Source organism: Ranitomeya imitator, chromosome 1, assembly GCF_032444005.1.
Source record: "Ranitomeya imitator isolate aRanImi1 chromosome 1, aRanImi1.pri, whole genome shotgun sequence".
In the NCBI taxonomy this organism is placed as follows: domain Eukaryota; kingdom Metazoa; phylum Chordata; class Amphibia; order Anura; family Dendrobatidae; genus Ranitomeya; species Ranitomeya imitator.
The window spans coordinates 640093303-640106565 of NC_091282.1; positions in this window are offsets into that span (position 1 = coordinate 640093303).

A 13263-nucleotide genomic window follows, 5' to 3' on the forward strand; every position below is an offset into this window, starting at 1 on the left:
GAGGGAGATCTTGGGAGGACCGGAAATTACGTGAGGGAAGATATCGGGAGATTAGTTTAGAGATATATGGAGGAGAAAGGTTATGGATGGCCTTGTAGGTTAGTATTAGTAATCTGAAATGGATAAGCTGAGGGAATGGGAGCCAGTGAAGAGATTTGCATAGGGGGGAAGCGGAGGAGTAGCGAGGAGAGAGCTGAATTAGTCGGGCAGCAGAGATAAGGATGGACTGGAGAGGTGCAAGGGTGTTAGCAGGGAGGCCACAGAAAAGGATGTTGCAGTATTCAAGGTGGGAGATGATGAGGGCATGCACAAGCATTTTAGTAGATTGACGGTTGAGGATTCTGGAGATATTTTTGAGCTGGAGGCGACAGGAGGTGGAAAGAGCTTGGATGTGTGGTTTGAAGGACAGGGCAGAGTCAAGGGTTACTCATAGGCAGCGGACTTCCGGTATGGGGGAAAGCGAGATGTCGTTAATTGAGATAGATAGGTCAGGTAAGGGAGATCTATGAGATGAGGGAAAGATGATGAGTTCAGATTTGTCCACATTGAGTTTGAGGAAGCGAGAGGAGAAGGAGGATATGGCTGATAGACATTCTGGGATTCTGGACAGCAGAGAGGTGACATCTGGGCCATAAAGGTAGATCTGAGTGTCATCAGAATAAAGGTGGTACTGGAATCCATGGGACTTTATGAGTTGTCCCAGGCTAAGTGTATCGATTGAAAAGAGTAGGGGTCCTAGAACAGAGCCTTGGGGGACTCCAACAGAGACAGGGTGGGATGAGGAGGTAGTGTGATAGTGGGAGACGCTGAATGTGCAGTTGGAAAGGTATGAAACGATCCAAGATAGGGAGAGGTCTTTGATGCCAAAGGAGGAGAGGATCTGTAGTAGGAGGCAGTGATCAACTGTGTCTAAAGCAGAGGACAGGTCTAGAAGGAGGAGTACAGAGTATTGTCCGTTAGCTTTGGCTGTAAGTAGGTCATTAGTAATTTTGGTCAGGCTGTCTCAGTTGAGTGATGGGAGTGGAAACCAGATTGTAGATTGTCAAATAGCAAGTTAGATGAGAGGTGGGAGAAAATTAAGCATGGATGTGCTGCTCCAGGAGTTTGGAAGCGAATGGGAGCAGCGATATTGGGCGATAGCTCGACATAGCAGTTGGATCGAGGGTTGGCTTTTTAAGGATAGGCGTAATTGTGGCATGTTTGAAAGCAGAAGGGAAGGTGCCAGAAGATAGTGATAGGTTGAAAAGATGGGTTAGGGATGGGATAAGAGTGGTGGTGAGGTTGGGGAGGAGGTGGGATGGGGTCGAGCGCACAGGTGGTGAGGTGCGATTTGGAAAGGAGACAGTTAAGCCCCCCTTCAATGATGTTGGATAGGGAGGTAATGGGGTTTGGGCATTGGTCTGGTGTACAAAGGGGTTGTGGTGGTTGAACAATGAAGACTTGCCTTGTTTGGTTGATCTTATTTTTAAAGTGTGTGGCAAAGTCCTCAGCAGAGAGGGGGCGGAGGAGGGAGTTAAAGGTTTTGAATAACTGTTTGGGGTTGTAGAATAGGGAAGATACGAGGGTTGTGAAGTAGGTCTGTTTAGCAGAGGTGAGAGCAGATTTAAAAGCTAGTGTTGCCTGTTTGAATGCAGTGAAGTCGTCTTGCGAATGTGTTTTCTTCCAATGTCTCTCTGCAACCCTGGAAACTTGCCAGAGCTTTTTAGTGGTGTTATTGTGCCAGGGTTGTCTATTGATACGTCTCACTCTGCCATGAACAAGAGGGGCAACCGTGTCAATAGCTGATGCGAGAGTGGCATGGTAAAAAGCAGTGGCACTGTCTGTGTCGTGGAGTGAGGATATGGATGCCAGTGGTAGGATAGAGTCAGAGAGTGGGCATCTAGGTGTGCAAGGTTTCTGCGGGGGTGCGCATGTTGCTGGACATGGGTGACCGATGAGGAGGAAAGGGATGAGAAAGTGAGAAGATGGTGGTCGGATAGAGGGAGACGGGAGGTGGTGAAGTTTAGATAGAGAGCAGAGACGGGAGAAGACCAGGTGTATTGTATGTCCGTCTGTGTGGGTGGCTGCGGAGGACCACTGAGTAAGTCCAAAAGATGAAGTAAGGGACAGGAGTTTGGAGGTGATGATGGTGGGAATGTCAGCAGAGAGAAAGTGAAGAAGCCAGGTGGAGAATTGGTCAATAAAGGCAGTGGCTGGGCCTGGAGGTCGGTATACGACAGCCACTTGGAGGTTGGAGGGAGAGTAGATGCGGACAGAGTGGACTTCAAAAGAGGGGAGGATAAGGGAGGGTAGAGGTGGGATTGGGTTAAAGGTACAGTTGGAAGAAAGGAGAAGACCCATTCCTCCACCATGTCTGTTGCTGGGGTGAGGGTGAAGTGGAGTCTGCTATAACATAGTGGAGCAGGGGAGGCGATGTCAGAGGGTGTTAGCCATGTTTCTGTGAGGCTGAGGAAGGCAAGCTTGCGAGAGAGAAAAAGGTCATGAATCACATGAAGCTTATTGCAGATTGAGCGGGCATTCTAGAGTGCTCCAGAGAGAGGGAGTAGGGGTGTGCGCACCAGGGGCATGGATTTTAAGTTGGAAAGACTGCGGTAGTTCATATTAGATAGGGAGCGGTAGGAGGGGGTAGTAATGGGAGGTATGAGCTGTGAGCATCCAGGGTTGGGAGATAAGTCACCAGCAGTGAGGAGAAGAAGAAGAAAGGAGAGCGGGTGGGAGAAGGAGAGTGGACGGCTTGTTCTATGTTTTATTAGGACAGATTTGAGTTTGAGGAGCAGCTTAGCAGAGGAGGACAGGTGGGTAGGTAAGAGGAAAGGGGAGATGATTATTTGGTTAGAGAGTGCTGGGGTTTCTGGATAGCGAAGGAGAGAAAGGATTAGTGGAGCAAACACTGTAAGGGCAAATGGTGAAGGAGTAAGATGGGTTAATACAAAAGGTAGATCAAAGGAATAAGAAGTGCTTATTCAGCAGACACACCCAAAAGAGACAGATACATAGTGTGGAGTCCTGACTCCTGCAGTGACTAACTGCCATTGAAATAACTGAACTTCAAAATACTTTGCTGCCGGGAAACGCATGCCTGACCCGCACGCGTGCCCCCTAGAATGCTACTAAATTTATAGGACTAAGTAGAGGATCAGGTGAGAGGGATTGTGGGACCATATTTGGGATAAATTAGCAATTGGCCAACATACCAGGGGAGGTTAAATGATCAAAGGCACTGGGCCTGGCTACCTACAACCATATGCTGTAACACCTTGCACCAGAAAATATCTCCTGTGATCACAGCATGGATATACAGCAGAAAGTATTGAATACAATGCCACAAATGAATTTAGCAAACATTCAGCAGGCACATTAAAGGAATTGTTGATGGATGATAGGCAGCAGATGACAGTGAGTAGAGATTGTACCATTAAAGGAATTGTTGCAGGATGATAGGCAGCAGATGACAGCAAGCAGAGATTGTACCATTAAAGGGATTGTTGCAGGATGATAGGCAGCAGATGACAGCAAGCAGAGATTGCTGATATACTGAGGGATGGCACTATACATAATAAGCAAGTACACTATATACTAAGGGACTGTGCTATACATAATAAGTGAGTACACTATATACTAAGGGACTGTGTTAGACATAATAAGCAATAATAACGTCTTCCTCCACCACCCCTGTTCCTAAATCCATTATAAATCCCCCTTCCTCACATCCCAATCCCCCACACCCCTCATTGTCCTCCTCCCCCTGCATCCCATTATTGTCCTCTCCCCCCACCCCATCATTGCCCTCTTCACCACCTACATCATTGCCTTCTCCACCACCTACATCATTGCCTTCTCCCCACCACCCTCATCATTGCCCTTCCCACCATCTCCATCATTTCCTCCTCCCCCACCACTCCCATCATTGCTCTTTCCACCATCATTGTCCTTTCCACTACCACCATTATTGTCTTTTCCCCGCCACCCCATCATTGCCCTTTCTACAACAACCATCATTGTTCTTTCCACCACCACCATCATTGCCTTTTCCCCCACCACCCCTTCATTGCCCATTCCACCATCTCCATCATTGCTTTCTCCGCCCCATCATTGTCCTTTCCACCACCTTCATCATTGCCTTCTCCCCCACCAACCCATCATTGTCCTTTCCACTGCCACCATCATTGCCTTCTCCCCCACCACCATCATTGTCCTTTCCACCACCACCATCATTGCCTTTTCTTCCACCACCCCCATCATTGCTCATTCCACCTCATCCATCATTTCCTCCTCCCCACCACACCCATTATTGCCCTTTCCACCACCATCATTGTTTTCTCCCGCACCACCACCATTGCCCATTCCACCACCTCTATTATTTCCTCCTCCCCCACCACCCTCATTATTGCCCTTTTTCACCACCCCATCATTGTCCTTTCCACCATCTCCATCTTTGCTTTCTACCCCACCACCCCATCATTGCCTTCTTCCCCATCACCTCCATCATTGCCCTCTCCTCCACCTACACACACACACAGGAACACACAGCACCATTCACCTCTCTGCACATTCCCCCGCAGAAATATGCACACACACCACCACCACTCATCTCCACACACACACAGCACCTCTCACCTCTCCGCATACTCTCCCACAGCCGCAGCATCACCGTCGCTGGCAGTTTCCTCTCTCTGGCACAGCCGCGCACTGAATGATGATGTCATCCAGCCGCACTGCTGACTGTTGTGCGAGACAGGAAGCAAGGGCAGGAAGCAGGACGGATCGCTGCAGCTCCGCTGCCATTTTCTCTTGTAGACAGCGGAGCTGCAGGGATCTCTCCCTGCCTGCCGCACATGAGGGCAATCTGGCCAGTGGCCCCCAGGAGCCTCGGGGCTGGAAAACAAGCCAGACTGCCCTCATTATTAGCTGCCCTGCAGGGCCCCCCCTCCACCTCCAGCCTGTGTGACCAGGAATTACTAAAATGACTTTGTTGGAACAACTTACTTTGCTTTGCCTACACTAAAAAGCCACTTATTATCCTTTGCTTTTCAGTTTATGAAGCACCAATAAACCAGCATGAACATTTAAAGGGAACCTGTCACCCCGTTTTTTGAGATTGAGCTATAAATACTGTTAAATAGGGCCTGCGCTGTGTGTTCCTATAGTGTATGTAGTGTACCCCGATTCCCCATGTATGCTGAGAAATAACTTACCAAAGTCGCCGTTTTCGCCTGTCAATCAGGCTGGTCAGGTCGGGAGGGCGTGGTGACATCGCTGGTTCTTCCTCAGCTTTACGTTGGTGGCGTAGTGGCGTAGTGGTGAACAAGCAGCGCGCGATCTGCGCTGTCATCCCTTTCGTCGGTGGGGGCGGCCATCTTCCTGGGGCCGCGCGTGCGCAGATCGAGTGCTCTGCTGCACGGGGCTTCAGGAAAATGGCCGCGGGATGCCGCGCGTGCGCATTAGAGATCGCGGCGGCCATTTTCCCAAAGCCGAGTTTGCATCTCGGCTTTGGGAAAATGGCCGCCGCGATCTCTAATGCGCACGCGCGGCATCCCGCGGCCATTTTCCTGAAGCCCCGTGCAGCAGAGCACTCGATCTGCGCACGCGCGGCCCCAGGAAGATGGCCGCCCCCACCGACGAAAGGGATGACAGCGCAGATCGCGCGCTGCTTGTTCACCACTACGCCACTACGCCACCAACGTAAAGCTGAGGAAGAACCAGCGATGTCACCACGCCCTCCCGACCTGACCAGCCTGATTGACAGGCGAAAACGGCGACTTTGGTAAGTTATTTCTCAGCATACATGGGGAATCGGGGTACACTACATACACTATAGGAACACACAGCGCAGGCCCTATTTAACAGTATTTATAGCTCAATCTCAAAAAACGGGGTGACAGGTTCCCTTTAAATGGAAACGGTTCGTGTGTTACCTCTCCACGCACCCAAGTTAGTAGCATTTCCACAAGTGCTAGCCTTGCTTCAGTATTCACTATCACTACGAGATGACTTATAGAATTGCATTTATATCTATCACATGCAGCAACTCAGCCATGAAGTGGAGACCATGTAATGTTTTAGAGAGGTGTCACTGAGTGTTGAGGGTACAAAAGTCACCAACACTTTACTGACCCCATAACTGCAGAGTCCAGACCTCATCTGGTATTAACATCAGCACAAGCACTGCACTCCTACTGGGAGCTTCATGGGCAAGCAGCTGCATGCAGCCATACATCACCAAGCACAATGCCGAGAGTTAAGTGGAGTGGTGAAAAGCTGCTACCACAGGATTCTGGCTATTTTTGACCTTCATGACAGTGCCCAGTACAGAAGGTCCATAACGACATGATTGGAGGAGTTTTGGGTGGAAGAACAAGAACGGTTGCACAAAGTCCAAGCCTCACCCCATCCAACACCTATAATGGCCATTGTGAGCCTGCCCCTCTCTTTTACCACCAGTTTCTGACCTCACGAAATCTCTACTGAATGAATAGGAAAAATTTCCCACAGACATCTCCAAAATGTTGTAGAAAACCTTCCCAGAAGAGTGGGAGCTGTCATGGCTGCAAAGGGGAACATATGCTTTAATCAGAAAAATGGAATTGTGACCTTAGGTTATTCCCTTTTACTCCACTTCGCAGTTATAGCTCAAATTACTTTGAATTACAAAACTTTCAGTTTTGTGTTGACTCCACAGACAGGATGGAGACACAAGTGTGAAGAAAAAGAGGGGGTATATACCGACTGGGTGAATGTCAAAATGTTAACTCCATAGCTGCTACAAAGAGCTGGACTAGTAAAAATAAAGAACAACATGATTCATTTCAGTGTTTACACCAGTGTTCTAGTGTAAGGCTGTGTGCACACGATGCAGATTTGGTGCAGAATTTTCTGCATAAAATCTGCACTAAATCTATCTGCATCTCCTGGCAGAATCCAGAAATTTTTATGCGTTTTTTGTGCGTTTTTTATGCGTTTTTTGTGCAGATTTTACCAATGGATTTCTATTATGGAGGGGTGCAGAAACGCTGCAGAACTGCACAAAAGAAGTGACATGCACTTCTTTGAAATCTGCAGCGTTTCTGTGGAGATTTTTCTGCACCATGTGCACAGCTTTTTTTTTTTCACATTGATTTACATTGTACTGTAAATCACAGTGCAGATCTGCAGCGTTTCTGCTGCAGAAAAATCTGCTGCAGTTCTGCACTAAATCTGCATCGTGTGCACATACCCTAAAACACTTTGAAAAGCCGCAAAGTTTTTGCCACTTTGGAGTTTTCACACCAACCCCAGCCAACTCGGCTAAAGTGGGTGGAACGGAATGCAGCAGCCACCTGCTGAGTTAATTAAAAATTACACCAAAATGTAATTCTGGTGAGGCACATGCAGGGGCTGACTGGCAAATTTTGGCCTGGGGGGCAAGCACAGCAGTGGCCCATGAGGAGCGGCTCATCCTTAAAGGGGTTGTCGGATATAATGCTACATGTCTACAGTCACTATGTGTGAATCCTCATATCGTGCGCACTGTGCGTTATGAGGATTCTCTGGTGCCGGCAACAGGTGGTCTTGTGACCACAATCATGCAATATATATATTCCCAGCCACATTTCGACTAGACGGTTTTGGGCCTTGTTCAATACAGTTGCATTCGCCATGCAAGTCTTGTCGGCATGTGACCGCATGTATGCCAATCACAAACTTGCAGCCAGACATGCCAAATAACCACAGCTCTGCGAGCAATGTGAGATGCACAAGTCTGCAGTCACATAGAATGACACAGAGTGAATGCACCAATGACACATACACACACAGCCCCACTGTATAATGACACATACGCACAGCCATAATGTATGACACGCACGGCACGACTGTAAAATGACACACACACACACAGCCCCACTATATAATGACATACACGCACGCAGCTCACACACACGCATGCAGCTCACACACACGCAGCTCTGACACAAATGCATCACACACGCAGCCATCACACACACACGCAACTCTGACACAAATGCATCACACACACGCAGCCATCACATACACAGGCAGCCATCACACACACCGGCAGCCAGGGGTGGATTAAGGGTAGCCAGGGCCCCGGGCTGTTCAGACACTGTGGGCCCCCTCGGTCATGTGACGGGGGTCATGTGACGGGGGTCACGATATACCTGAACCAGATTATTCCAGGAAAATGGCCGGGCCCTACTCTACTGTAACCTATTAAATTTTTGTTAAAATATGCAATACAATTTAGGAATATTTTGACCAATATCACATACAAGGAACAAATACCACTGCACCATGACCAGACCACAAATTACAACCACAGTGATCGAATAATATCACATACAAGGAACAAATACCACCGCACCATGCCAACACCACATATTACCACCACTTGGTGACCAAATAGCACACACAAGGGACAAATACCACAACACCATTTCCAGACCACATATTACCACCACATAGTGACTGAATAGTACAATACTGATCAGAAATAAAAAAATCAAAAAAACATAATACTATCACCATAAGTGCCAGTATTCACAGGAGATCTGTACTTAGTATGCAGTGTCTGTGTAGAGGTAATACAGAGATCATTGGTGACATTGTACACAGGACCTCTGTATATAATGTATAGGTAATACAGTGATCACTGGTGGTATTATACACAGGAGCTCTGTATATAATGTATAGGTAATACAGTGATCACTGGTGACATTATACACAGGAGCTCTGTATATAATGTGTAGGTTATACAGTGATCACTGGTGACATTGTACACATGACCTCTGTATATAGTATACAGTGTATAGTGTCAGTGTATAGGTAACACTGACTCACCAGTGATGTCTCTAGGTGAACTCCTTCATCTTTCATCCAGCACAGACTGCCATCATTTCTTCCAGCCAGGACTCGTTTCTGCAAGAAATAACAGTTATCTCGAGCTCCGCTTGCAGAACACATTACTTAATTTTTCACAACTTCTACACAACACCACATGAAGAAAAAAAGGCGACATAGTGTCACTCTGCACAGTAACAGGCCTGCCCCCCCCCCATTTAAAACAGTATACTAAAAAAAATAAAATAAATACATCACTGCAGTAATAATATCCCTTAATTAGCCCCTATGGTAATAATCCCCATCCTGGCCCCGTATATCTAATTCCTGGCTCCAGCCATATGTTCTCGCATCCTGCCCTCATGAGTATCCATTCTACTCCATATGATCTCCCCATCCTGCCCCATAATCCAATCCTGCCCCATGTCTTTCATTCTGCCCCGTGTCTCCAATCATGCCCCGTATCTACATTCTGCCCATGCCTCCAGTCCTGCCCCCAGTGTGTCCAGCAATCTGCCCCAGTGTGTCCAGCATATTACCCCCAGTGTGTCCAGCATATTACCCCCAGTGTGTCCAGCATATTACCCCCAGTGTGTCCAGCATATTACCCCCAGTGTGTCCAGCATATTACCCCCAGTGTGTCCAGCATATTACCCCCAGTGTGTCCAGCATATTACCCCCAGTGTGTCCAGCATATTACCCCCAGTGTGTCCAGCATATTACCCCCAGTGTGTCCAGCATATTACCCCCAGTGTGTCCAGCATATTACCCCCAGTGTGTCCAGCATATTACCCCCAGTGTGTCCAGCATATTACCCCCAGTGTGTCCAGCATATTACCCCCAGTGTGTCAAGCATATTACCCCCAGTGTGTCAAGCATATTACCCCCAGTGTGTCCAGCATATTACCCCCAGTGTGTCCAGCATATTACCCCCAGTGTGTCCAGCATATTACCCCCAGTGTGTCCAGCATATTACCCCCAGTGTGTCCAGCAATCTGCCCCAGTGTGTCCAGCATATTACCCCCAGTGTGTCCAGCAATCTGCCCCAGTATGTCCAGCATATTGCCCCAGTATGTCCAGCATATTGCCCCAGTGTGTCCAGCATATTGCCCCAGTGTGTCCAGCATATTGCCCCAGTGTGTCCAGCATATTACCCCCAGTGTGTCCAGCAATCAGCCCCAGTGTGTCCAGCATATTACCCCCAGTGTGTCCAGCAATCTGCCCCAGTATGTCCAGCATATTGCCCCAGTGTGTCCAGCAATCTGCCCCAGTGTGTCCAGCAATCTGCCCCAGTGTGTCCAGCAATCTGCCCCAGTGTGTCCAGCAATCTGCCCCAGTGTGTCCAGCAATCTGCCCCAGTGTGTCCAGCAATCTGCCCCAGTGTGTCCAGCAATCTGCCCCAGTGTGTCCAGCAATCTGCCCCAGTGTGTCCAGCATATTACCCCCAGTGTGTCCAGCAATCTGCCCCAGCGTGTCCAGCATATTACCCCCAGTGTGTCCAGCAATCTGCCCCAGTATGTCCATCATATTGCCCCAGTGTCCAGCAATCTGCCCCAGTGTCCAGCAATCTGCCCCAGTGTCCAGCAATCTGCCCCAGTGTCCAGCAATCTGCCCCAGTGTCCAGCATTGCCCCCAGTGTGTCCAGCAATCTGCCCCAGTATGTCCATCATATTGCCCCAGTGTCCAGCAATCTGCCCCAGTGTCCAGCAATCTGCCCCAGTGTCCAGCAATCTGCCCCAGTGTCCAGCAATCTGCCCCAGTGTCCAGCAATCTGCCCCAGTGTCCAGCATTGCCCCCAGTGTGTCCAGCAATCTGTCTCAGTATGTCTAGCAATCTGCCCCAGTGTGTCCAGCATATTACCCCCAGTGTGTCCAGCATTGCCCCCGTGTCCAGCAATCTGCCCCAGTGTGTCCAGCATATTACCCCCAGTGTGTCCAGCAATCTGCCCCAGTATGTCCAGCATATTGCCCCAGTGTGTCCAGCAATCTGCCCCAGTGTGTCCAGCAATCTGCCCCAGTGTGTCCAGCATATTACCCCCAGTGTGTCCAGCAATCTGCCCCAGTGTGTCCAGCATATTACCCCCAGTGTGTCCAGCAATCTGCCCCAGTATGTCCAGCAATCTGCCCCAGTATGTCCAGCATATTACCCCAGTGTGTCCAGCATATTGCCCCAGTGTGTCCAGCATATTACCCCCAGTGTGTCCAGCAATCAGCCCCAGTGTGTCCAGCATATTACCCCCAGTGTGTCCAGCAATCTGCCCCAGTATGTCCAGCATATTGCCCCAGTGTGTCCAGCAATCTGCCCCAGTGTGTCCAGCAATCTGCCCCAGTGTGTCCAGCAATCTGCCCGTGTGTCCAGCAATCTGCCCCAGTGTGTCCAGCATATTACCCCCAGTGTGTCCAGCAATCTGCCCCAGCGTGTCCAGCATATTACCCCCAGTGTGTCCAGCAATCTGCCCCAGTATGTCCATCATATTGCCCCAGTGTCCAGCAATCTGCCCCAGTGTCCAGCAATCTGCCCCAGTGTGTCCAGCAATCTGCCCCAGTGTGTCCAGCATATTACCCCCAGTGTGTCCAGCAATCTGCCCCAGTATGTCCATCATATTGCCCCAGTGTCCAGAAATCTGCCCCAGTGTCCAGCATTGCCCCCAGTGTGTCCAGCAATCTGCCCCAGTGTGTCCAGCATATTACCCCCAGTGTGTCCAGCAATCTGCTCCAGTGTGTCCAGCATATTGCCCCAGTGTGTCCAGCAATCTGCCCCAGTATGTCCATCATATTGCCCCAGTGTCCAGCAATCTGCCCCAGTGTCCAGCAATCTGCCCCAGTGTCCAGCATTGCCCCCAGTGTGTCCAGCAATCTGCCCCAGTATGTCTAGCAATCTGCCCCAGTGTGTCCAGCATATTACCCCCAGTGTGTCCAGCAATCTGCTCCAGTGTGTCCAGCATTGCCCCAGTGTGTCCAGCAATCAACAAACTGAGTTCTCACCTTAACAGCGCTCCAGGCGGCGAGCTCCCTCCAGCAGCGCGCATTCGCCGGCGACTGACAATGACGTCAGACGCCAGCGACGTGTGCGCTGCGCGTGCGCCTGCGGCCGACTTCAGCTGCCAGCCTCCAATTGGCTGGCGGCTGTTGTTGTTAACTATTGACGTGCGGGCACGCGCCCGCACGTCAATAGGAAACCGCCACAGCGCCGGTAGGGGCCCGGTGAGCAGATGAGACGGGGCCCGATGCGGGCCCCCTCTCTCTGCCAACCGGGCCCATATATGATACGCCAGTCAGGGCACAGGCAGTAATGCCCTGATGGTGGCGGGCAATCTGTGCGGTAGCCCAGGCCCCCCCCCCCACACCACTTGGCCCTGGGCTACTGCTTATATTGACCCTCTTATAATCCGCCCCTGTTCACGCAGACATCACACACATGCATGCAGCCATCACACACACATGCATGCATGCAACCATCACACACACATGCATGCAGCCATCACACACATGCAGCCATCACACACACATGCATGCAGCCATCACACACATGCAGCCATCACACACATGCATGCAGCCATCACACACACATGCATGCAGCCATCACACACACATGCATGCAGCCATCACACACATGCATGCAGCCATCACATACACAACACACCAGATACCAGGCTCATACACACATCACACACTCTCCTCTGTGGTGCAGGGGCGGCTGATGTCCATGTGCAGCTCTTCAGTTTCTCCTGCTCACAGCTCTGCACTGTCCGGCACCTCCCCCGTCTCTCCTTCTCTGCCGGGATAACAGATAAGAGCAGGAGAAGCTGGAGCTCCATGCACACACAGGCGGGTATGCTGAGTCGCTGACCTTTCATCTTGATTGCTGCTGGCTCTCTCCCTCAGAGTGGCAGCGCCGCACAGGAGCCTGCTCCTCACATACCCCTGCAGCCTACATGTCGGCTGCTGGCGGGATGACGCCACCGCGCACTACAGGTGGCGCTATGTCTTGCAATCACTGCTACTGCCAGTCCTCCAGCGGCCCTGTGCAGCTGCTTAGGCACCGGCCCGGGGGGCATATGCATTCCTGCCACCTGGGCCAGTCCGCGCCTGGGCACATGCCACTGAGAGAAACACTTAATTCATTACGTGGCATGTACCTCTGAATGACTTCTAAAATTCCATGACTATAATAAGACTAGGGTGAACAATGCTAGTCTTCATGAATCAGTCCCATATTGATAGACCAAGGACAGATCTGAGCACAGTTAAAAGTTTTAGAAAAAATTTAAATATACAACTGCCATAGACAGGATTTCTTCTGATGTGCCTTACTTTTATGGTGATGCTTCAGAAAAAGCATGACATACTGTACTACAGCATCTAAGCTGTTTGACAGAAAGAGGGGCTCTCGCTGTCAGTGCCTGGTCTCCATGCAACTCAATCTCAA